Raw genomic sequence first — 23556 nt, forward strand, 5'->3', positions numbered from 1 at the left:
GAAATGTCTAATACTAGGGGGCATGCATTTAAGGTAGGAGGGAGAAAGTTCAAAGAGACATGAGGGGCATTTTTTATGCGAAGAGTGGTAGGAATCTGGAATACATTGCCAGGGGTGGTGGTGGAGGCAGATACGAAAGGGACTTTTAAGGGACTTTCAGATAAGCACATGAATATGCAAGGAAGTATATGGACCAAGGACAGTTAGTTTGGCATCATGTTCGGCACAACATTGTGGGCTGAAGGGCCCCGTCCTATGCTGTACTGTTCTATGTTAACATATGAAATAGAAGCTGGAGCAGGCCTTTTGGCCTTTCCAGCCTGTAATATCATGGCTACGATCAAAGAATCCTACTGCACTATTGATATAGCTCCTCCTCTAGTATGCAAAACTGTCAATTACTGTCTTGAATAAACTCAAAGATTGAACTTGGACAAGTCCATGGGTACAGAATTCCAAAAATTCACAAACTTCCGTGTGACTAAAGTTCTCATTCTTGCTCAAAGTGCTAATCCCTTGCATTGAGAATGTGATCCCATGTTTTGTACTCTCCAGTCAAAAGTAATAAGTTCTAATATTGATCCTGATGATCTACTTAAAAATGTCACTGAGATCACCTTCCATTCTTCTGAATTCTAGCAAATACAATATAATATTGGTTTATGGTGCAAGGGGAAACATTTAAAAAGGACCTAACGGGTAGCTTTTTCACGTACAGGGTGGTGCGTATATGGAATGAGCTGCCAAAGGAAGTGATGGAGGTGGGTACAACACTTAAAAGGCATCTAGATTGGTATCTGAATAGGAAGGGTTTAGACAGCTATGGGTTAAATGCTAACAAATGGGACTAGGTCAGACTGGGATGCATGTTTGGCATTGACAAGTTGGACCAAAGGATCTGTTTCCATGCTGTATGACTTTATGACTCGATTGGCCTAATCTACTTAATCTGTCCTCAAAAGGAAATTCTACCATCTGACAATTAGCTATACTCTTACTCGTTGGATGTTGCCTGAACTGCTGTGCTCTTCCAGCACCACTGATCCAGAATATACTCTTACTCAGACAAGTATATCCTTCCTTAGGTAAAACTGTAGACAGTACTCCTGGCAAGGTTTCACAACTAAGTTATTTTAGTTCATTCTTGGAATGTGGGTGTTGTTGGCTGGGCCATTATTGCATTCCAAGCTTTCCTTGACAAGGTGGTAGTGAGCTGCCTCCTTGTACCCTTGTGGTCCAAATGCTGCAGGGAGGCTTGCAATATCACAGGCAATAAATTCCAGGATTTTGGCAAAGCAACAGCAAAGGTTTGGCAATTCAGTTCTGGATGCTGAGCAGCTTTAGAGGGGAAGGGGCAGATTGTGGTATTCCAATCTGCTTCCCTTATTCTTCCAGATAGAAGTGGTTGTGGGTTTGGAAGGTGCTATCTAAGGAATCGTGGTGAATTTCTGCAATGCATCTTCTGGATGGTACACTGCTGCTGCTATTGAACGTTGATGGTGGGAGGAAGTGGATATTTTGGATGTAATGTCAAGCAAGTGGGTTACTTTGTTCCTGATAATATCAGACTTCCTGAGTGTTGTTAGAGCTGCACTCATTTAGAGAGACAGGGAGTATTGCATCACAATTCATAGTGGAATAAGATATCATTATTCTTATATTCAAATCTCTTTGTAATAAAAGCTTCCTGAACAACTAATGTTAGCAGGCCTGACGACAATACATGTCAAATCAGAATGCTGACTCCACTATTTGGCCCACTACATCCATACATTTCCTGTAGTCCTACAAATGTTTATCTTATAGATAATAATGCTATGAGGTAAATAGAATTGAATGATTCAAAGGGATATTCCAAAAATGACAGTTGATGGATTATGAAAGTGAGCAAAGTAGAGGAAATGAATGTCACCATCGACTCCCATCATGGAATGCCTGCACCAGGTTTCATTGATATCTTCCTCAATTAGATGCTGCAGTCTATAAAAGGTTAAATAAGAGATACTCAGCCTTGCTAATATAAGGCTGCTGCTACAGAGAGCAAGATATAGCTAGAAATTGACACAGGATTAAGCAGCATTTGCCAGAAACAGTTCCCGAAGTGGTTTAATTATCTAATCCAAGCAGACGAGGAGGGCTGACAAAGAACAAAGAAAATTACAGCACAGTGACAGGCACTTTGGCCCTCCAAGCCTGCACCAATCCAGATGCTCTATCTAAACCTGTTGCCTATTTTTTAAGGATCCCTGCCCATTCATGTATCTGTCTAGATACATTTTAAAGGACCCTATTATGCCTGCCTCTACCACCTCATGCGTAAAGAACTTCCATGCATATCTCCCTTAACTTTTTCCCTCTTATCTTGAACTCATAACCCCCTAATAATTGAGTCCCACACTCTGGGAAAAAGTTTTTGCTATCATTTTTCCCAGGGTTTTTCCATTTACCGTATAGTTCGCTCTTGAATTGGATCTTCCAATTTGCCCGCATTGAACTCCATTTGCCATTTCTCCGCCCAACTCTCCAATCCATCTATATTCTGCTGCATTCTCGACAGGCCCCTTCACTATCTGCTACTCCACCAATCTTAGTGTCATCTACAAACTTGCTAATTAGTCCACCTGTACCATCCTCCAGATCATTTATGTATATCACAAACAACAGTGGTCCCAAGGTTTGTGAGAAGATTTGTAGCTTGGGTGCTCGTTGTTGTGGTTCTGTTCGCCGAGCTGGGAATTTGTGTTGCAGACGTTTCGTCCCCTGTCTAGGTGACATCCTCAGTGCTTGGGAGCCTCCTGTGAAGCGCTTCTGTGATCTTTCCTCCGGCATTTGTAGTGGTTTGAATCTGCCGCTTCCGGTTGTCAGTTCCAGCTGTTGGTATATTGGGTCCACGTCGATGTACTTATTGATTGAATCTGTTGATGAGTGCCATGCCTCTAGGAATTCCATGGCTGTTCTCTGTTTGGCTTGTCATATAATAGTAGTGTTGTTCTAGTCGAATTCATGTTGCTTGTAATCTGCATGTGTGGCTACTAAGATTAGCTGGTCGTGTCATTTCGTGGCTAGTTGGTGTTCATGGATGCGGATATGCGGGTCGTTAGCTGTCTTCCTGTTCGTCCTATGCAGTGTTTTGTGCAGTCCTTGCATGGGATTTTGTACACTACATTGGTTTTGCTCATGCTGGGTATCGGGTCCTTCATTCTGGTGAGCTGTTGTCTGAGAGTGGCTGTTGGTTTGTGTGCTGTTATGAGTCCTAGTGGTCGCAGTAGTCTGGCTGTCAGTTCGGAAATGCTCTTGATGTATGGTAGTGTGGCTAGTCCTTTGGGTTGTGGCATGTCCTCTTTCTCTTAGGCTTGTCTTTCCCTTTGGCATCTGTTGATGAAATTGCGCGGGTATCCGTTTTTGGCGAATACATTGTATAGGTGTTCTTCTTCCTCTTTTTGCATTTCTGGTGTACTGCAGTGTGTTGTGGCCCTTTTGAATAGTGTCTTGATGCAACATCTTTTGTGTGTGTTGGGGTGGTCCCAACACAATCCCTGTGGAACACCACTGGTCACATTTCTCCACTGCTACTTTCTGTCTCCTGTTGCTCAGCCAGTTCTCTATCCATCCAGCTAATACACCGTGGACCCAATGTGACTTCACCTTCTCCATCATGGGGAACCTTATCAAACGTCTTACTGAAGTCCATGTACGTGACATCTACAGCCCTTCCCTCATCAGTAAACTTTGTCACTTCCTCAAAAAGTTCTATTAAGTTGGTAAGACATGACCTTCCCTGCAAAAAAACATATTACCTATCACTGATAAGCCCATTTTCTTCCAAATGTAAATAGATCCTATCCCTTCAAGGTTTGTGCGAAGATTTGTAGCTCAGGTGCTCGTTGTTGTGGTTCTGTTCGCCAAGCTGGGAATTTGTGTTGCAGACGTTTCGTCCCCTGTCTAGGTGACATCCTCAGTGCTTGGGAGGATGTCACCTAGACAGGGGACGAAACGTCTGCAACACAAATTCCCAGCTCGGCGAACACAACCACAACAACGAGCTACAAATCTTCACACAAACCTTGAACACCTACGGGCGAGAGATGCTAAGACAAGCCAGGAAATGGGAATCCTGTGCCAAATGCTTAAGTGCCACACTCCCAAGTACTGAGGATGTCACCTAGACAGGGAACTAAACGTCAGCAACACAAATTCGCAGCTTGGCGAACAGAACCACAACAGATCCTATCCCTCAGTATCTTCTCCAGCAGCTTTCCTACCACTGATATCAGGCTCACCGGTCTATAATTACCTGGATTATCCCTGCTACCCTTCTTAAACAAGAGTGCAACGTTAGTAATTCTCCAGTGTTCCGGGACCTCATCCATGTTCAAGGATGCTGCAAAGATATCTGTTAAGGTCCCAGCTATATCCTCTCTTGCCTCCCTCAATAACCTGGAATAGATCCCATCTGGATCTGGGGACTTGTCGACCTTTTAGAATACCCAATACTTCCTCCGTCCTTATGCTGACTTGACCTAGAGTACTCAAACGTCTATCCCTAACCTCAACGTCAATCATGTGCCTCCCTTTGGTGAATACCAATGCAAAGCACTCATTAAGTATCTCAACCATTTTATCTGACTCCATGCATAATTTTCCTCCTTTGTCCTTGAGTGGGCCAACCCTTTCTCTAGTTACCCTCTTACTTCTTATACACGAATAACAGGCTTTGAGATTTTCCTTAATCCTATTTGCGAAAGATATTACATGCCCTCTTCTAGCCCTCTTAATTCCTCGCTTCAGATTGATCCTACTTTCCCAATATTCTTCCAAAGCTTCATCCTTTTTCAGTCACCTAGACCTATGTATGCTTCTTATTTCCTCTTAGCTAGTCTCACAATTTCACCTGTTATCCATGGTTCCCTAATCTTGCTATTTCTATCTCTCATTTTCACAGGGACATGTCTGTCCTGCACTCTAATCACCTCTCTTTATACGCCTCCTACATATCAAATGTGGATTTACCTTCAAGCTGCTCCCAATCTTCATTCCCAGCCCCTGTTGAATTTTACTATAGTTGGCCTTCCCCCAATTTAGCAGTCTTCCTTTAGGACCACTCACATCTTTGTCCATGAGTATTCTAAAACTTACGGAATTGTGATCAATATTCCCAAAGTAATCCCCTACTGAAACTTCAACCACCTGGCCAGGGTCATTCCCCAACACCAGGTCCAATATAGCCCCTTCCTGAATTGGAATATTCACATACTGCTCTATCAAACCATCCTGGATGCTCCTTACAAATTCTGCTCCATCCAGACCTCTAACAGGCGGCACGGTGGCACAGTGGTTAGCACTGCTGCCTCACAGCGCCTGTAGAACCGGGTTCAATTCCCGACTCAGGCGACTGACTGTGTGGAGTTTGCACGTTCTCCCCGTGTCTGCGTGGGTTTCCTCCGGGTACTCCGGTTTCCTCCCACAGTCACAAAGATGTGCGGGTCAGGTGAATTGGCCAAGCTAAATTGCCCATAGTGTTAGGTAAGGGGTGGGTGTGGGGGTGTGGGTGGGTTGCGCTTCGGCGGGTTGGTGTGGACTTGTTGGGCCGAAGGGCCTGTTTCCACACTGTGAGTCTAGTCTAATCTAAAACAGTAAACGAATTCCAGTTAATACTGGGAAAATTAAAATCTCTTAACATCACCACCCATGTTCCTACATCTTTCCATAATCTGTTTAAATATTTGTACCTCTACCTCATGCTCACTGTTGGGAGGCCTGTAGTACAGCCCCAACATTGTTACCGCACCCTTCCTATTTCTGAGCTCTGCCCATAATGCCTCACTGCTCAAGTCCTCCATAGTGCCCTCCTTTAGCACAGCTGTGATATCCTCTCTGAAGAGTAATGCAACTCCCCCAACCCTTTTACCTCTCCCTCTGTCCCACCTGAAGCATCTATATTCTGGGATATTTAGTTGCCAATCATGCCCTTCCCTCAACTAAGTCTCAGCAATAGCAATAACATCATACTCCCAGGTACTAACCCAAGCCCTAAGTTCATCTGCTGCTGGAAGAATTGTGCCAATCTCTTTACTATGCTTTCAAAAGCCTACTCCCATATGTCATTTCTCACATGAACTTACTTGAAGAAGCATGCATGTTTCTTTGTCTATATACTTTATCAAATCTCGATCTGGCCATCTATCACATGCACTGTCACTTCCCCCACATAATCAACTTCTGCAAAAATCCATCCATCTTCAAAATTTTCCATTACTTCCACTGATCAGTTCCTTCTCGCTGAAGTAAAAAGGCAGAGAACCAGATATTGACTATCTTTTCATTATGATGGTTCATTTTTTTCTTAAGGGGGGAGGTGTGAGGAAGTTGAAGGCACGTACTGTACCTTTAAGCATGACAGAATGCTGTTCTGAACTGAGAGCTTACAAGCACCTGTGACTATGACTAGTTGGCAGTCCCAGAGTGTACTAGAAAATTGGAAATATGTAAGATTGGCTGTGAAAGGGATACCTTGCAAGAACTGTAACAAATACTACATTGGACAAACAGGTAGAAAACTAGCCACCAGGATATATGAACATCAACTCGCCACAAAAAGACATGACCCACTCTCACTAGTATCCTTACGTGCAGATGAAAAAGGACACCACTTTGACTGGGACAACACATCTATCCTAGGACAAGCCAAACAGAGACATGCACAAGAATTCCTAGAAGCATGGCATTCCAATCGGAATTCTATCAACAAACACATTCACTTGGATCCCATTTACCACCTCCTAAGAAACATAACAGGAAATGAAATCACCACAGGAAATGATGGCACCACAGGAAATGATGTCATCAACCCAAGGAAACCTAAACACATAAATAGAAAGCAGGCCATGCCATCAGTGCTTCATCTGGAGGCTCACTGATCATATTACCTAGTATGGTGATGAAATCTCTGAAAATGAACCTTCCAGCTCAGCGAGCAAACCTACATTCACATATTCCCTTCTCCTCCCTTGTCAGTCCTCCACAGGACTGTTCCCTCCAGGATACACTGGACCACTCCCAATATTTCCCCAAACTACCTTGCAATGCAATCACAGAAGGTGTACAACTGCCTATTTCCTCCCTCCTCATTATCCTAGGCCACACACAAACCTTTCATGTGAAGCAGCGATTTCCCTGCATTTCACTCAATTTAGTCTACTGCATTCGCTGCTCACAATGTGGTTCTACATTGGAGAGATGAAGTGCAGACTAGGCTACTGCTTAGTAGAACACTACGTTCTGTTTGAAAAATGACCCTGAACTTCTAGTTGCCTGCTATTTCAACATACCATTGTGTTTCCTGGCCAACACCTCCGTCTTGGGCTTGCCGCAGTGCTCCAGCAAAACTCTGCACTATCTGGTGGAACATTTATTTTCTGCTTGGGAACCCTGCAATCTTCTGGAGTTAAATAATTTTAGGGCCCGGGCACCTTTTCCCATGTCCTTACCTCAATTCCCAAACTTCAGGCCTTGTCATCATATAGGCTACTACCTGAAACAACACATTGTCAGCCACTAACTGTTCCCATTGGCTTTTACCCACTTTTTTGCCCAAATCTTTTTCTTTCACTTTGGGCTCCATCTCCACCTACGAATTACTTCCCCTCTCCCCACCTCTTCTCTAGTATAAATACCAAACTTATCCCAGCTGTCTTGAAATTTTAATTCTGCTTTCTCTCCACAGATGCTGCCTGACCAGCAATTTGTAATTTTGTTTTCAACATATTACCCCATTTGACTTTAACTCTTGTAGTAGAATACAAAGATGAGTAGTTAAAATTTTTATAAGAGCGATAGATGGAAAGTTAAAAATTAGTTTAGCAAAGAAAAATGAGAAATTATTTCCAGTGCATAATGCTAAACTCAACTCATGATGAGATTCTACACATTTTCAGCTCTGATCTCCAGCATCTGCAGTCCTCACTTTCTCCTTCATGATGAGATTAGACAAGGTGTTGACGTTGGATATTAAGTCTGCCAAAAAGCTCTTTATAAAAATAGGTAGGGAACAAGAGTAACTTGACTGAGGATCAGTCTAGGAATGCTCAAAATAATTGCTGACATGCTTCATGAGGAGATGTAATGGGACTAATTAAAGGAAATGAGGAACATATAAACTTACTAAATTTAAGGAAGAAACATGGCATAAAACCAGACGTTTTGTGCTCTGAAAGTTAGTGTAATGCCAGAATGTCTGTTTATAAATACTCTCATAAATCTGGACCCAGCTTTGAAAAAAATTCGGCAAAAGTGAGGACTGCAGATGCTGGAAATCAGAGTCTAGATTAGAGTGGTGCTGGAAAAGCACAGCAGGTTAGGCAGCATCGAAAGAGCAGGAAAATTGACATTTCGGGCAAAAGCCCTTCATCAGGGCTCCTCGGATGCCGCCTGACCTGCTGTGCTTTTCCAGCACCACTCTAATCTAGACTCTTTGTGATCATTAGGTTTGTCTTTATTCAGTTAATTATAATATATGAAAGTATATACGTTTGAAAGCTCATGAAAACATATTATCCAGTCTAATCATCAATGGTCATTGTTTCTTTGCCAGTTAGTAGCAAATTGACCAATTTTTACCACAGCTCATCATCTTTCTTTGTGATACAGCGGTTAGAAGTGGCAGTTAGCCACAACTGCCAGACAGCGCCAGGATTTGATTCCAGCCTTGGGTAACTGTGGAGTTTGCACATTCTCCCTGTGCCTTTCCTTTGGGTGCTCCGGTTGGCTCCCACAATCACAGATGTGCAGGCTGGATGGATTAGCCTTGGGAAACACAGGGTTAAGGGGATATTGACGGTTTTGGGCGGGATGCTCTTCAGAGCGTTGATGATGGGCTGAAAGGCCTGCTGTAGGGATTCTATGATTCTTTGAATTGTAAACTTTGAGTATAATGTTTTAACTTAATTACGCGATTATACCTTGTCGTGAGGTAATTTTCAACTTCTTCATCACCGCATACCCTATAGCCAAATACCAACACGTTCACGTAGCCGCTGCTTTGACACAGCGAGCCGAGGAGCTGCAGCTCTGAATGGGGGTCACCATTGAGTCTGCGCAGTGCATTCGTGAGCGCGCGCGGCAAGAGGTGGAGAGCTGGAGTTTGCGCAGTATGGCGTGAGGGCGTGGCTATGGCGTTACCAAGGAGAAAGCGGCGGAGCGACAGGGAGGAGAGTCAGGATATGTAAATAAACAGTAGATGTACCAGGAAAAGGTCTGCATCGACCGTCAGCAGTTACCAGAGAAACTCAGGTGAGTTTTGCGAATAGCTGACACCTTATATTTAATTGGGATTTTTGAAATGCGTTATGAGCATAATAAATAGGAATAGGACCATTATGCTCTCCAGGCATTTCTGACATTCAGTATGACCATAGTTTAATTGTTTAAACTTTATTTTGCTGCAGTATTCCTGGCTTCACCTGGGACCACTGCTGGGACTCTTGTATTAATGACTGGACCTTGTTGTACAAGGAACAATTTCAAAATTTTGCAGATAATATGAAATTTGGAAACAATAGCAAAGTTGAGATATAGTGTTCTTACACTATGGAATGAGATGCTTCGGTCCACACAGTTTCTGCTGGTTATCAAACATCCCATCTCTCAGCACATGGCCTGGAGCTGTGTGTTATTGTGATTCAAGTGTTCACTAAGTAGTTCTTAAATGCTTTGATGGTTCCTGCCTCTACTACCCTTTTAGGTGATAAGTTCCAGATATCCACAATTTTCTTGGTGACTTTTTTTCCTCTCAAATCAACTCTCAACCTTATGCTGTATATCTTAAAATTGTGCACCTGGTGATTGTTCCTTTCAATGGAAAAGTTTTTGCCTTTCTACTCTGTCTATGCATCTCAATTTTGTACACCCTTGATCAGATTAGATTAGATTACTTATAGTGTGGAAACAGGCCCTTCGGCCCAACAAGTCCACACCGACCCGCCGAAGCGCCACCCACCCATACCCCTACATTTACCCCTTACTTAACACTACGGGCAATTTAGCATGGCCAATTCACCTGACCCGCACATCTTTGTGACTGTGGGAGGAAACCGGAGCACCCGGAGGAAACCCATGCAGACACGGGGAGAACGTGCAAACTCCACACAGTCAGTCACCTGAGGCGGGAATTGAACCCAGGTCCCTGGCGCTGTGAGGCAGCAGTGCTAACCACTGTGCCACCGTGCCGCCCCTCAGATCTGCACTTAGTCTTCTCTACTGTAAGGAAAACAATCCCAGCCTATGTAATTTCTCTTCATGGCTGAGTCGCTCCAGTCCAGGCAACATCTTGAAGAAACACTTAAACAGAAATTGCTGGAGCAAAGCAGGTCAGGCAGCACCTGTGAGAGAAAGCAGAGTTAATGTTTCAAGTTCAGAACTGATAGTAGCTAGGAAAAGATGATAAAAATGCTGAAGATGTGGGTAGGTGGGTGGGTGGGAATGAGTGAGCAGATATGTGGAGATAGAGACCAGAGAGAGAGAGAGAAGGACAGCCAGATAAAAGAATGAATGATAGTATAAGGGGGAGAAAAAAAACTGACAATGGAGATCATAAGTAGGTGAAAATAGATTGGCTTTTTTTAATTCCTTCACAGAATGTAGATGTTGTTAGTTAGACCAGGATTTAATGCGCATCCCTGCTGTTGGTCGAAATCACATGTAGGCCAGACCAGGTTAGGATGACTGTTTCCTTTTCTAAAGGACATTAAGAGCCACCTAGGTTTTTCCTGACAATCAACAATGGTTTCATGATCATCATTAGACTCTTAAGTACAGATTTTTGTTTCTTAGATTCCATCATCTGCCCTTTCACCTGAGTTTGAACCCAGCTCCAGACCCCAGATCATTACCTAGGTCTCTGGATTAATAGTCTAGCAAAGATGCCTCCCCTGTGCTGAAAGCTGTCCATGTAGATTCTTCTGCAAAGCAGTCACCTAGTCTGCATATCATCTCCCCAGTGTTCAGGAGACCACATTGTGAGCAGCAAAGAACAAGGAACCCAGCACCGTACCATGGAGTATGCTACTGGCCACAGTCCTCCCGTCACAAACATATAATTTGACCATCACCATCTGCTTCCTACCATTAAGCCAATTTTAGATCCAATTTGCAGAATTACCCTGTCCCTGGATGCTTAGCTTCTTAACCAGTCTGCAATGTGAGACCTTGTCAAAAGCCTTACTGAAAGCCATGTCCACTGCATCGCCTGCACTCCTAAACTGTGAGGATGGTGGTGCAAAACTTCAAAATGTTTAGAGAAGTTGCTGAATGGATGGGCAAGTGGCAAAGAAAATGAAACGCAAAAAAATGTGAGAAAATTCATTTTGGTTGGAAAATATCAGAGGAGAACCTAAAGTAAAGAGGACAATTCTAAAGCAGGTGTGAGAGCAGAAAGACCTGAGGATATATGTACGTGAGTCATTGGAATTGGCAAAACAGATTAAAACGAATGGCTAATAAAGCAGACAGTATTTTATTAATAGTTTGATTTATTAGTTTTACATCTGAGAGACTAAGAGGAAGAAGTATGTGTTAAACCTATATAAAACACAGGTCCAGACTCAATAGGAATCTTTAGCAAAGACATGAAGGCATTGAATAGTGGTAGAGGGTTGCTTTTTGGATTGGAGCCTGTGACCAGCAGTGAGCCTTAAAGATCGGTGCTGGGTCAACTGCTTTGTCATCTATATCAATGATTTGGATGTGAAAACAGGAGATATGGTTCGTAAGTTTGCAGATGACACTAAAAGTGGACAGTGAAAAGATTATCTCGGAGTACAACTGGATCTTGATCAGATCGGCAAATGGGCCGACGGCTGAATGATGGAGTTTAATTTAGATAATTGTGAGGTGTTGCATTTTGATAGGGCAAATCAGGGCAGGAGTTATACACTTAATGGTAACGTCCTGGGGCGTGTTGCCGAATAAAGAGACATTAGGTTGCAGGTTCTTGTTCCTTGAAATTGGGAGTGCAGGGAAACAGGATGGTGTTGAATATGTTTGGTACGCTTGCCTTTATTGGTCAGTGCAATCAGTATAGGAGTTCGGAGGTCAAGTTGTAGCTGTACAGCACGTTAGTTAGTCTACTTTTGGAATACTCCATTCAGTTCTAGTCTTCCTGCTATAGGAAAGATGTTGTGAAAGGGTTCAGAAAAGATTTTCAAGTGTGTTGCTAGGGTTGAAGGACAAGCTGAATAAGCTGGAGCTATTTTCCCTGGTGGATCAGAGGCTGAGGCTGGCCTTACAGGAGTTTATAAAATCATGAGGGGCATCAATAGGGTGAATGGTAAGGTCATATTCCCAGACTCAGAATCCAAAAATAGAAAGCAGAGGTTTAGGATGAGAGGGGAAAGATTTAAAAGGAGCAACTTTTTCATGCAGATGATGGAATAAGCTGCCAGTGGAGGTGGTGGAGTCTGGTGTAATTACAACATTTAAAAGGCATTTGGTTGGTTAAATGGATAGGAATGGTTTAGAGGGATATTGGCCAAACATAGGCAAATGAGATGAGATTAATTTAGGATATCTGATCCACATGAACAAGTTGGAGCAAAGGGTCTGTTTCTGTCCTGTACAATTCTATAACTGAATGTCTGGAGATGGTGCTGAAATGATTCACACGTATTATACCAAGAATCAGGAACTTCAGTTCCGAAGATATGTTGGTGAAGTTGGGATTATTATCCTTGGTGAAGAGAAGGCTCTGAGAAGTTATGATATGGGCATTCAAAATCGTGAGAGTTCTTGACAGAGATAATGGAGCAAAACTGTTTCCAGTTATGGAGCAATTTAAATTCCATTGCTCAGCTGAACGTAAATGCTGAGAAAAGCAAAGGTGACATGAGGAAAAACTTTGTCAGATGACAAGTGGTTTAAGATTTGGAATGTACTACCTAAGAATGTGCTAGAGGCAGCTTCAGTTGAGGCATTCAAAAGGGAATTTGTTATCTGAAAGGAAGAATATGTGGGGTTTCAGGAAGAGCATAATGGATTGATATAAAATGAATTGTTTATTTAGAGAGCAGGTGCAGATAAGGTGGGCTGAAAGGCTTCCTTTTTTTGCTGTTAAAATTCTGTCATATTCCCATATATTGTGATGTATTCAATGTAAAAATCTTTCTTGAATATGATGGAAGAGTGTGGTGCTGGAAAAGCACAGCCAGTCAGGCAGCATCATGAAGGGCTTATGCCTGCATTGTCGATTCTGTGCTTCTCAGATGCTGCCTACGGGATGTGCTTTTCCGGCACCACACTCTTCAACTCTGATCTCCAGCATCTGTGGTCCTCACTTTCTCCTCTGTCTTGAATATGTTCAATACAGTGTTCATAGCCCTCTGGGTCAGTGCTTTTTGTTTTCTCACTCTTAAAATGTAGGCACCACTGACTGGGTCAGCATTTATTTCCCATCCTTAATAGTCCAGCAGGCAATTAAGCGTCAATCATATAATTGTGGATTGTTTGTAGGCCAGACCAGGTACGTATGGCAAATTTCAATCGCTAAATTGATTCCCCTATGCGTGGAAAATTCTTTACTCCGAGGGTGGTGGGTGCTTGGAACACATTGCCAGCGGTGGTAGAGGCAGACACGATAGCATCATTTAAGGTGTATCTAGTTAGATTACATGAATGGGCAGGGTGCAGAGGGATGCAGACCCTTAGAAAATAGGCAACAGGTTTAGATAGAGGATGTGGCAGGCTTGGAGGGCCAAATGGTCTGTCCGTGTAATTTTCTTTGTTCTAAAGGACATAGCGAACCAGATGGATGTTTTTAACAATTAACAATGATTTCATGGTTATGAGTCTTAATTGCAGATTTTTATTGAAATCAAATTCTACTGTCTGCCATAGCAGGATTTGAACCCAGGTCCCTAGAATATTACCTAGGTTTCTGAATTAATAGGCTAGCAATAATATCACTAGACCATCATTTTCAAAAATTCTGTTCCATTGTGACTCAATTTTAACATTTCAGTGTTAATGTGATACTGGATGCTGACAAAAACAAAGCAAACCAACATTAGCAGCAGAGCAGTTTATAAAGTTTATGTTTCGATAGCATATAATATTAAATGGAATTGGAAAGTGATTGATAGTAAGAATTTTTCTTTTTACTACCTCTTCTGACTTTTTTTATAATTCTTTACTATTTTATATTCTATTGTGATGTATACATTTTTATATATACCATTTTACATAGTTTTCATAATTCATTTTTAACTATTTGCATAAAAATAAGGGTCGAAACACTTTCTTTCCAGTAACCTTAAATGTAAGATGAATCAGATTTAACTGAATATGTTCGAGCCCTAGACAATTTGTTGTACCATCTGCAGCATGTGAGTTCCAAGATGCTTCTGGAAGTCTTGATGACCACATCAGTAGAAAGTACTGCCAGTTCAAATACCTTGAACACTGAAACTTGGAAATGGGCTGAAGGTACAGAGGTGCATCTGCGAAGCTGAAGGCTACATGGGTAGTCATTTTGTTGAGGTGGTCATCCTGCAGACTAAGCAGCTACAGTCAAAGCTGTAATGGGAGACCATCAGACAGAGGAAGGTAGCTGGGCAGGCTGACAGGAAAGCCCCAAAGGGCATCTACTCATTCTTCCATGTTGAAAAATGATGATAATGAGGGTTCCACTGGGAAGCATGGTAAGGACAAAATTCACAGCTCTATCGTCGCTCAGCTATACAAGGGATGAGGAAGAAAAGTTCAAGCCGGATAGTGGTAGGTAACTTGATAGAGTGAGATAAATCCGGGGTCTTGGTAAACATTGGTACCAACAATATAGAAAGAATGACAGATGAAGTCTTGCATCAAAGATTCAGGGAGTTAGACAGTAGATTAAAAAGCAGACCTATAAATTGCAATCTCAAAGTTACTGCTGGTGTCATGTGCTGGTGCATACAGAAATAATGGAACAGGGTAGATGAACGTGTGGCTTGAGTTTATGGAGGGTTTAGATACTTGAATGGCTGGGATCATTTCTGGGAAAGGTCAGACACATACAAACAAGATGGTCGACATTTAAATCAGAATGGGACCAACATCCTTGCAAGTAAGTTTGTTTGTTAATGCTGTTGGGAGGCAGTTAAATTAATTTTATGGGAGAAGGGGTACACAATATTAATATAATAGGGACTCTGGTTAATATAGTAGAGGGGTCAAGACAAAGAAAATTCAGCCATGTTGTGATTCAAAGGAATAAGGAGAGGCTGGATGGCCTCTACTTTAATGCTAGGAGTATTAGTAGGACAGATGAGTTAAGGGCATCATGAGTTAAGATTGATATGTGGAATTGTGATATTGTTGCAGTCACAGATACTTGGCTGAAGGAGAGAGAGGGCCGGCAGCTCAGCATTCCAAGTGTAGGATCTTCAGGTGAGGAGGGGGAAGGGGGTAAAAGAGGAGATAGTGTTGCATTAATTAATTAAGGAGCTAATTACTACAGGAGGGAGAGAAAATGTGTTTGTCTTCAAATGAAGCTTTATGTTGGAGTTTAGAAATAAAAAGGGAAAGTCACATTGCTGGGAGTGTATTGTCAGCCCCAAACAGTCATCAGGCAATAGAGGAGAAAAAAGTAGAAAATAGACTAGGTGTTTATTAATAGTAATAGAGTAATTATTTTAGGAGATTTTAACTTCTCCAACTTTAATCCAAATAGTCAATGTGCAAAGGGTTTAGAGATGGCAGATTTCTCGAAATATATTCCGGAGAATTTTTTTATGTCAACATGCAGAAGGTCAACATGGGATGATGCAGTGCTTGATCCATTTCTGAACAATGAAGCTGATCAGGTGGTTGAGGTGGCAGTGGGGGGGATTATTTTAGTAATGATGACTACAAAACAGTAGTGGACAGTGAAGAAGGTTACCTCAGAGGACAACGGGATCTTGATCAGAGGGGCCAATAGGCCGAAGAGTTGCAGATGGAGTTTAAATAGGTTTCGATAAATTTGAAGTGCTGCATTTTGGAAAGACAAATCAGGGCAGGTCTTTTACATACAAAGTTAAGGCCCTTGTGAGTGTAGTTGAACAGACCTTACAGTGCAGGTTCATAGTTCCTTGAACGTAGAGTTGCAGGTTGATAGGATAGTGAAGAAGGTGTTTGATCTGTTTCCCTTTATTGTTCAGAGCATTGAGTATAGGAGTTGGGAAGTCATGTTGCCGTTTTACAGGACATTGCTTAGGCGACTTTTGGAACATTGTGTGCCATTTGGGTCTCCCTTCTATAGGAATGGTGTTGTGAAACTTTGAAAGGGTTCAGAAAAGATTTACAAGGATGTTGCCAGGGTTGGAGGGTTTGAGCTGTAGGGAGAGGCTGAAGAGGCTGGGGCTGTTTTCCCTGGAGTGCGGAGGCTGAAGAATGACCTTATCAAATCATGAGGGGCTTGGATAGGTTAAATAGACAAGGTTTTTTCCCTGGCATGGGGGAGTCCAGAACTAGAGGGCATAAATTTAGGGTAAGAGTGGAAAGATTTAAAAGGGACCTAAGGGGCAACATTTTCATGCAAAGAGTAGTGTGTGTATGGAATGAGCTGCCAGAGGAAGTGATGGAGGTTGGTACGATTGCAATATTTTAAAAGACATCTGAATTGGTACATGAATAGGAAAACTTTAGAGGGATATGGGCCAAGTGCTGGCAAATGGGAATAGTTTAATTTAGAATATCTGGTCAGCATGGAGGATTTGGACTAAAGGGCCTGTTTCCATGCTGTACATCTCTATGACTCCATAACAAAATTGTTGTTGTGGGTAATTTCAAATTCCTCTTTATTGACGTGGACTGGCTTGGTGCCAGGAGCTTGGATGGGGAGAAGATGTTAGGTCCATCCAGGATTTTTTTTTTAAACAATATGTAAATAGTTTAACTAGAGAAGGGACCATGCTAGACCTGATGTTGGGGAATGAGCTTAGCCAGGTGATTGAAGTTTAAGTGGGGAAGCATTTTAGAAACAGTGGCCATGGTTCTGTAAGTTTTAAGTCACTTATGGATAAGGATAAGAGTAGTCCTCGGATGAAAGTACTAATCTGAGGATAAGCTAACTAGCTAAGTATTAGGGAGGTCTGGGGGCAGTTGGGAACACTTAAAGGCCAGTTGAGTAGAGTTTTGGACCAGCATGTTCCTAGATGACAAGTGAAATTTGTCAACTTAGACAAAAAGACAAAGAAAGCAAACATAAGGTGAGACGCATGATTTTTATGCAGAGGATGGTAAGTGCCCGGAATGTGCTACCAAAGGAGATGATGGAGGCAGATACAATCAAAACATTTAAGAGGCATCTTGACAGATATATATGACCAGGCAGAGCATAGAGTATGAACTATGCGAAGGAAAATTATTTTTAGTTTAGAAAGTCATCATGTTGGGGCAGTCTTGCTGGGCAGAAGAGCCTCTTCCTGTGCTGTACTGTTTTTTGTTCTAAGCACGTGTTGCCCCTTATCCCTTCATGTGGTTATGGATTTTTACTTGAAGAAAAGGAGTCACTTTCCCCTTTGATAAAAACCCTGTAAAGCTCTCTTCTGTCTTTTATTATATTTCTTTGTTAACAACTGAATTCACTTTCTGGCTTTTCTGTTATTGTAACAGCTACAAAGCTAAAAACCAAAAAGAGGCAATCACATTGCTGGGCATGTACTGTAGACCACTGACAGTCTGACCGAAATAGAAGAACAGATATGGGAAATGTAAAAGTAATAAAATAGTGATAAGGGATTTCAACTTCTCTGACATTATCTGGGGTAGGGATTGTCTGAAAGGTTTGGAGGGAGCAAAATCTTAAAATGCATCCACATCAGCATTTTAAGGTAAATAAAGAAAAATTCTAAGTTGTTATACAGGTACATTAAGGCCATAATGGTAATTTATGTGTGGAACCAGATGGAGTAGCTAAGGTCCTAAATGATTGGCTTGGGTCTGTGTTCACTAGTGAAAGGGACAATGTAGGTATAGAAATTAGGGAAGGGTCTGTGATGCAGTTAAAGACATTAGCATAGATCTAGAGGAGCATTTAAGGAATAGGAGAATTGACGTTTCAGGCATAAGCCCTTCATCAGGAAGGCTTTAATTGCTGATGAAGGACTTATGCCTGAAACATGGATTCTCCTGCTCCTCAGATGGTGCTTGACCTGCTGTGCTTTTCCAGTACCACACACTTACTTTAGAGAGGTTACAGAGGAGACTTATCAGGATGCTGCCTGGATAAGAGGGCTTGTCTTAAGAAGAGAGGTTGATTGAGCTAGACTTTTCACACTCTAGGGAAGAAAGAAGAGTGGTGACTTGAGAGAGGTGTACAGGGTAACAAGAGGCATAGATAGAGTAGGTAGGCAGAGACTTTTCCCCAGGGCAGAAATGGCTGTCACAAGGGTCATAATTTTAAGGTGACTGGAAGAAGGTTTCGGGGAGATGTCAGAGATAGGTTCTTTATGCAGAGAGTGATGGGCCTATGGAATGCACTGTCAGTGATGGTAGTAGAGTCAGAGACATTAGGGCTATATAGGCGAGTACTGGACAAGCACATGGATGGCAGCAGATTGAGGGTTGTGTAGCTTAGACTTACCTTGGATAAAGATAAAAGCAAATTACTGCGGATGCTGGAATCTGAAACCAAAAGAGAAAATGCTGGAAAATCTCAGCAGGTCTGGCAGCACCTGTAAGGAAAGAAATGAGCTAACTTTTTGAATCTAACTGACCCTTTAGAAACATCAGCTCTTTTCTCTACTTACAAATGTTGCCAGACCTGCTGAGATTTTCCAGCATTTTCTTGCTTGATATAGCATCGTCGGCTGAAGGACCTGCTCTGTACTGTTCTATGTTCTAATCACTTGTACTGACTTGACTACCTGGTTTCCCTGGTATTTCCATTTAACCAAACTGCTCTCACCTCACTCCAGCGAGTTTATTTTCAGTCTGCTGGCTAATTCTGCTAGTTTAACTTTAGTCATGACCTTCAAAATTACCAGAGACGCTTCCAAAAAAAGTCTTGAACAATTTCTGCTGGAATCTTAAGTCTGTCATGAAATCGAAATCTATAATGTTTTCTTTCCAATTATGTTGCTTAGTGGTAGCAGAGGGTGGTGGTAGAAGACTGATTGTGTGATAGTAGGCTGCTGTTCATTTGCATATCACAGGGATCAGTGCTGGATCCCTTATTGTTTGTGATGAAAGAAATATAAACGTAGGAGGAGATGATGGTGTTATCACTAGACTATTAATCCACAGATCCAGCTAATGTTCTGGCATGCTAGATTTAAATCCTGCCACGGCAGATGGTGGAATTTGAATTCTATAAAAAAATCTGGAATTTGGAGTCTAATCATGACCATGAATCCATTGTTGATTGTTGGAAAAACCCATCTGCTTCACTAATGGCCTTTAAGAAGAAAACTGCCACCCTTACCTGGTATGGCCTACATGTGACCCCAGATCCACAGCAGTATGATTGACTCTCAAACAACCTTCTGGGCAATTGGGATGGGCAATAAATGCTGGCCTGGCCAGCAAAATCACACCCTTATCCCACAAATGAATAAAACAAAAATGATACAATTGCGATTCCTGAAGGCAATAGGACTGATTAATAGGGTGGTTCAGAAGCCATATGGGACACTTGCTTTTTTAATTCGTGGCATAGATTATGAGAGCAGTGCCGTTATGTTGGAGCTGCACAAAACCTTGTTTTGACCACAGCTGGAGAACTGTATGCAATTCTGGTGACTGCCGACGGAAACTGTGAATGCATTGGAAGAGTGTGCAGAGCAGATTCACCAGAATGTTACCAGGTTTGGAGTATGTTACTAGTGAAGAGAGGCTGGATAATGTCAGGTTGTTTTCTTTAGAGTAGAGAAAGCTGACAAGGGACCTGATTGAGATGTTTAAGATTATGAGGGATATGGACCTGTGGATAGGAAGCAACTGCCCCTCTTAGTTGAAGGGTCAATAACAAGGAGTCATAATTTTATGATAAAAGGCAGAAGGTTTAGAGGGGATATGAGGAAAAGTCTTTTCATCCAGAGGATGGTGGGAATCTGGAATGCACTGTCTGAGAGAGTAGTAAAGGCAGGAAACTTCACAATCTTTAAAATGTACATGAAATGAACTCTTGAAATTTCATAACACTAAAGGCTGTGGGCCAAGTACTAGAAAATGGGATTAGTGTAGACAAGTTGGCATTGAACTGATCGACCATATGGCTTTTTCTGTCTGTATGACTCTATGAATGTCTGATTTTCTAAACTACTTTGTGTAAATGTCTTATATGTGTGTACTTTATTCATTCACAGGACATTGGCTAGCATTTATCATCCATCTCTGATTGCCCTTGAGAAGGTGGTAGTGCGCTACCTTCTGGAACCACGTCAGTGCAGTTGTGAATCAGGGTGGGACTTCCAGGATTTTGACCCCAATGTTGAAGGAATGGCAATGTATTCCCACATCTGAAGGTGAGTAGCTTAAAGGGGAACTTGCTGTTGACATGTTTCCACATATTGCTGCCGTGTCCTTGTAGATGATGGTGGTTGTGGGTTTGGAAGGTGCCATCTAAAGAGCCTTGGTGAATTTCTGCAGGCCGTCTTGTAGATGATTCACTCTCCTGATACTGATTGTCTGTGGTGAAGGCACTGAATGTTTGTGGATGGGTACCAATCAAACACACTACCTTGTGCTGGTTGGAGTTGAGTATCTTAAATGTTGTTGGAGTTACAGTAACCAGGCAAGTGAAAGTATTCCATCACACTTTTGTCTTGAATCTTGTAAATGGCTTTAGGGAATCAGAAGATAAGGTACTCACTACAAAATTCTTAGCCTCTGACCTGCTGTTGTAGCTACAGTATTTATATGACTGGTCCAGTTGTATTTTTGGTCAATGCTAACCCCCAGGATATTGATGGTGGGGAATTCAGTGACGGCGATGCCAATGAATATCATGGGGCAGAGATTAGATTTTCTCTTGATGGAGATGATTTGGCCAAGAACACTGACGAACTCCTGTGGAGGTATTAACCTCCAACCACCTCAACCAAGTTCCTTTGTACCAGGTATGACTCCAACTGAGATTTCCCCCCTTAATCTCTTTGATTGTAGTTTTGCTGGAGTTCCTTAATGCCACACTCTTGAAATTTCGTAACACTCAAGACTGTGGGCCAAGTACTAGAAAATGGGATTTGTGTAGACAAGTTGGCACAGAACTGATGCAGAATTGATGTCACGAGCAGTCAATTATACCTCACTTCTCACTAATCAATCTTTATCTGTATACTTTATTTCATGGACTATGGCCAAGAAATGTTGAATACTATTAACATTCACATTTACATTCATTATTATTGATTCATAACGGCAACATATTAAGGTTAAACTTTGATGTGCTTCTGTACTTCATTCTGAGATGAATTTTGGACTATGTATTTGTTCTGCTTCGAAGCTCATATAATGTGTGTATGCTTGAGGGAGAGAGAGTTTGGCTCATACCTACATGAGTGCATGAAATAATATTTAATAGTAGAGTTTCACATTCATACCTTATCATTTTATATGAATCTTCATTCAAAAATTAGTTTTATTTTGAATCTTACTATGCTGCTTTATTGCTGTTTGTCTTTTGCTGGTATTTGGGATCACATTAAGAGATTTTAAATATTATGTAAATAAAAAAATTGTTTGTTTGATGCAGGTATCATTGGCAAGGCCAACATTTTTTTGATAAGATGAATTAAAAAGAGTCATATTGGAAAATAGTTTGTGAAACATTGTTGTAGCCCTTTGCTTCTCTTGATGTACAAAATCCAGCAAGATCAAATCCAGTTATTCATATGGGCTTCATCCAAGGCCACTTTGGTGATTTTGTCTAAGTGTATTGGTCCAGAGTTAATAGGTCCACATTAATAGAAGGTAAACAGAGTTAATCAAAACAAAACTAATGTTTCTATGCACCCGAGATCTAATAATTCCACCCATTTTAAAGTGGCATAGAAGCACACATGCACCAGATAGACTCCAGCAATTCAAGAAGGTAACTCACCACTTCCTTCTCAAAAGTAGTTATGGATGGACAATAAAAGCAATAACCTCTACATCCCATAAAAGAGTAAAAACAAAGCACTTCACTACAGATCATAAAGTACACTTGAAGATGATCATCATTGGGCTAATTTCAAAACTACATTTACAAATGAATGGCCACTTTTGTTTACAATTCTCCAACATAATTTTAGTTCAAAATTTTACATAATTATGTCAAATAAATATGTGGTTTTGATCCCAAATTCTGGGGCTAACCTTCCAGTATCTAGTGCATCTATGTTGGATTTGCCTAGGAAGTCTCTACTTACTCTGTTCTATAGAACCCTCTGTGAATTTCTCCAAATTTAATGCAGATTTGGAGACTTTGAACAGATCTATGATACTTCGCTAAATAGTGACCGAGGAAATATTAGTCCGACTAAAACCTAGTCTAATACCTAGGGAAATACACATCAGCCCCATAAGCCAGGAAAGGATGTGATTCCTTTGGAGAGGATGCAGAGGACATTAACCAGGATGCTGCCTGTACTGGAGACTTTTAGGTTGGAAGAGAGATTGGATAGATTGGTGTTGTTTTGCTTGAAGCAGAGGAAACTGAGGGGGAACATGATTGAAATGTATGAAATTATGAGGGCATGGGTAGGGTAGACAGGAAGGAACTTTTCCCCTTGGTAAGGGTTCAATGACCAGAGAGCATGGATTTAAAATAAAGGGCAAGAGATTTATTGGGCATGTGAGGAAAACTCTTTTCCTCTAAAGGTTGTTGGGAATATGGAACTTACTGTCTGTAAGTGAGGTAAAGGCAGAAACTCTCATTAACACTTCAAAATTATTTAGATGTGCACTTGCAATGCCACTGTTATGGACCAGCAGTGTTGGAAAATGGGATGAGAATAATTAGTGGTTGTTTTAACCACCAGCAACTCAATGGGCTGAAGGACATTTTTCATTGCTGTAGATCTATATGATTACCCACTGTTCACAGACTAGCCCCCACAATGCAACCATCACACCCTATCACTAGCTAACCCCACCTGCTTGACTAGCCCACAAACCGTGATTTCTTCTGGCCAAGACCTGACTATCTCTCCAAACTGACTACTCTTAATGACCAAGCCATCTCCCCAACTAGATCCGCCTATTACTCCTAGCTCACCTTGCTTCCACCTAGACCTGATGCACTCTAGTGACTACTCAATTACCACTCCCCCACACCCCCCCTCACTAGACCTGATTAACTCCACCAACATGACTATTCCTGACCACCAAACTTCCCCCACCCACTAGCCAGATCTGATAACATCCCAGCCACAATGATGTGAATATTGTCCCCAACCTCCTGGCAAACTCCCAGTCCCAAATATCACCCTGGATCACCCAATTAACTCCACAGCCTGATCCACTTGTGTACCCACTGCTCTTAACCCTCCCCACAAACTTTTTCATCTACCAAGTCACTGACCTAGCCCCACTTCACTTACTACCAAGCCAGCTCATTAA

At 41.8% G+C, this 23556-nt stretch overlaps 1 protein-coding gene across 1 annotated transcript in view; it reads left to right on the forward strand.

Moving 5' to 3' along the window:
* Positions 1–9137: 9137 nt before the first annotated feature.
* The window catches only part of LOC132832263 (serine/threonine-protein kinase MAK-like), a 217230-nt gene continuing 202811 nt past the window's right edge, over positions 9138–23556 (forward strand). The window contains exons 1-2 of the mRNA XM_060850103.1: positions 9138–9288; positions 20319–20477. The gene's annotated coding sequence lies outside the window, so the exon portion shown is untranslated. The remainder of the gene's footprint in view (positions 9289–20318; positions 20478–23556) is intronic.

This window comes from Hemiscyllium ocellatum, chromosome 34, assembly GCF_020745735.1.
Source record: "Hemiscyllium ocellatum isolate sHemOce1 chromosome 34, sHemOce1.pat.X.cur, whole genome shotgun sequence".
Taxonomy (NCBI): domain Eukaryota; kingdom Metazoa; phylum Chordata; class Chondrichthyes; order Orectolobiformes; family Hemiscylliidae; genus Hemiscyllium; species Hemiscyllium ocellatum.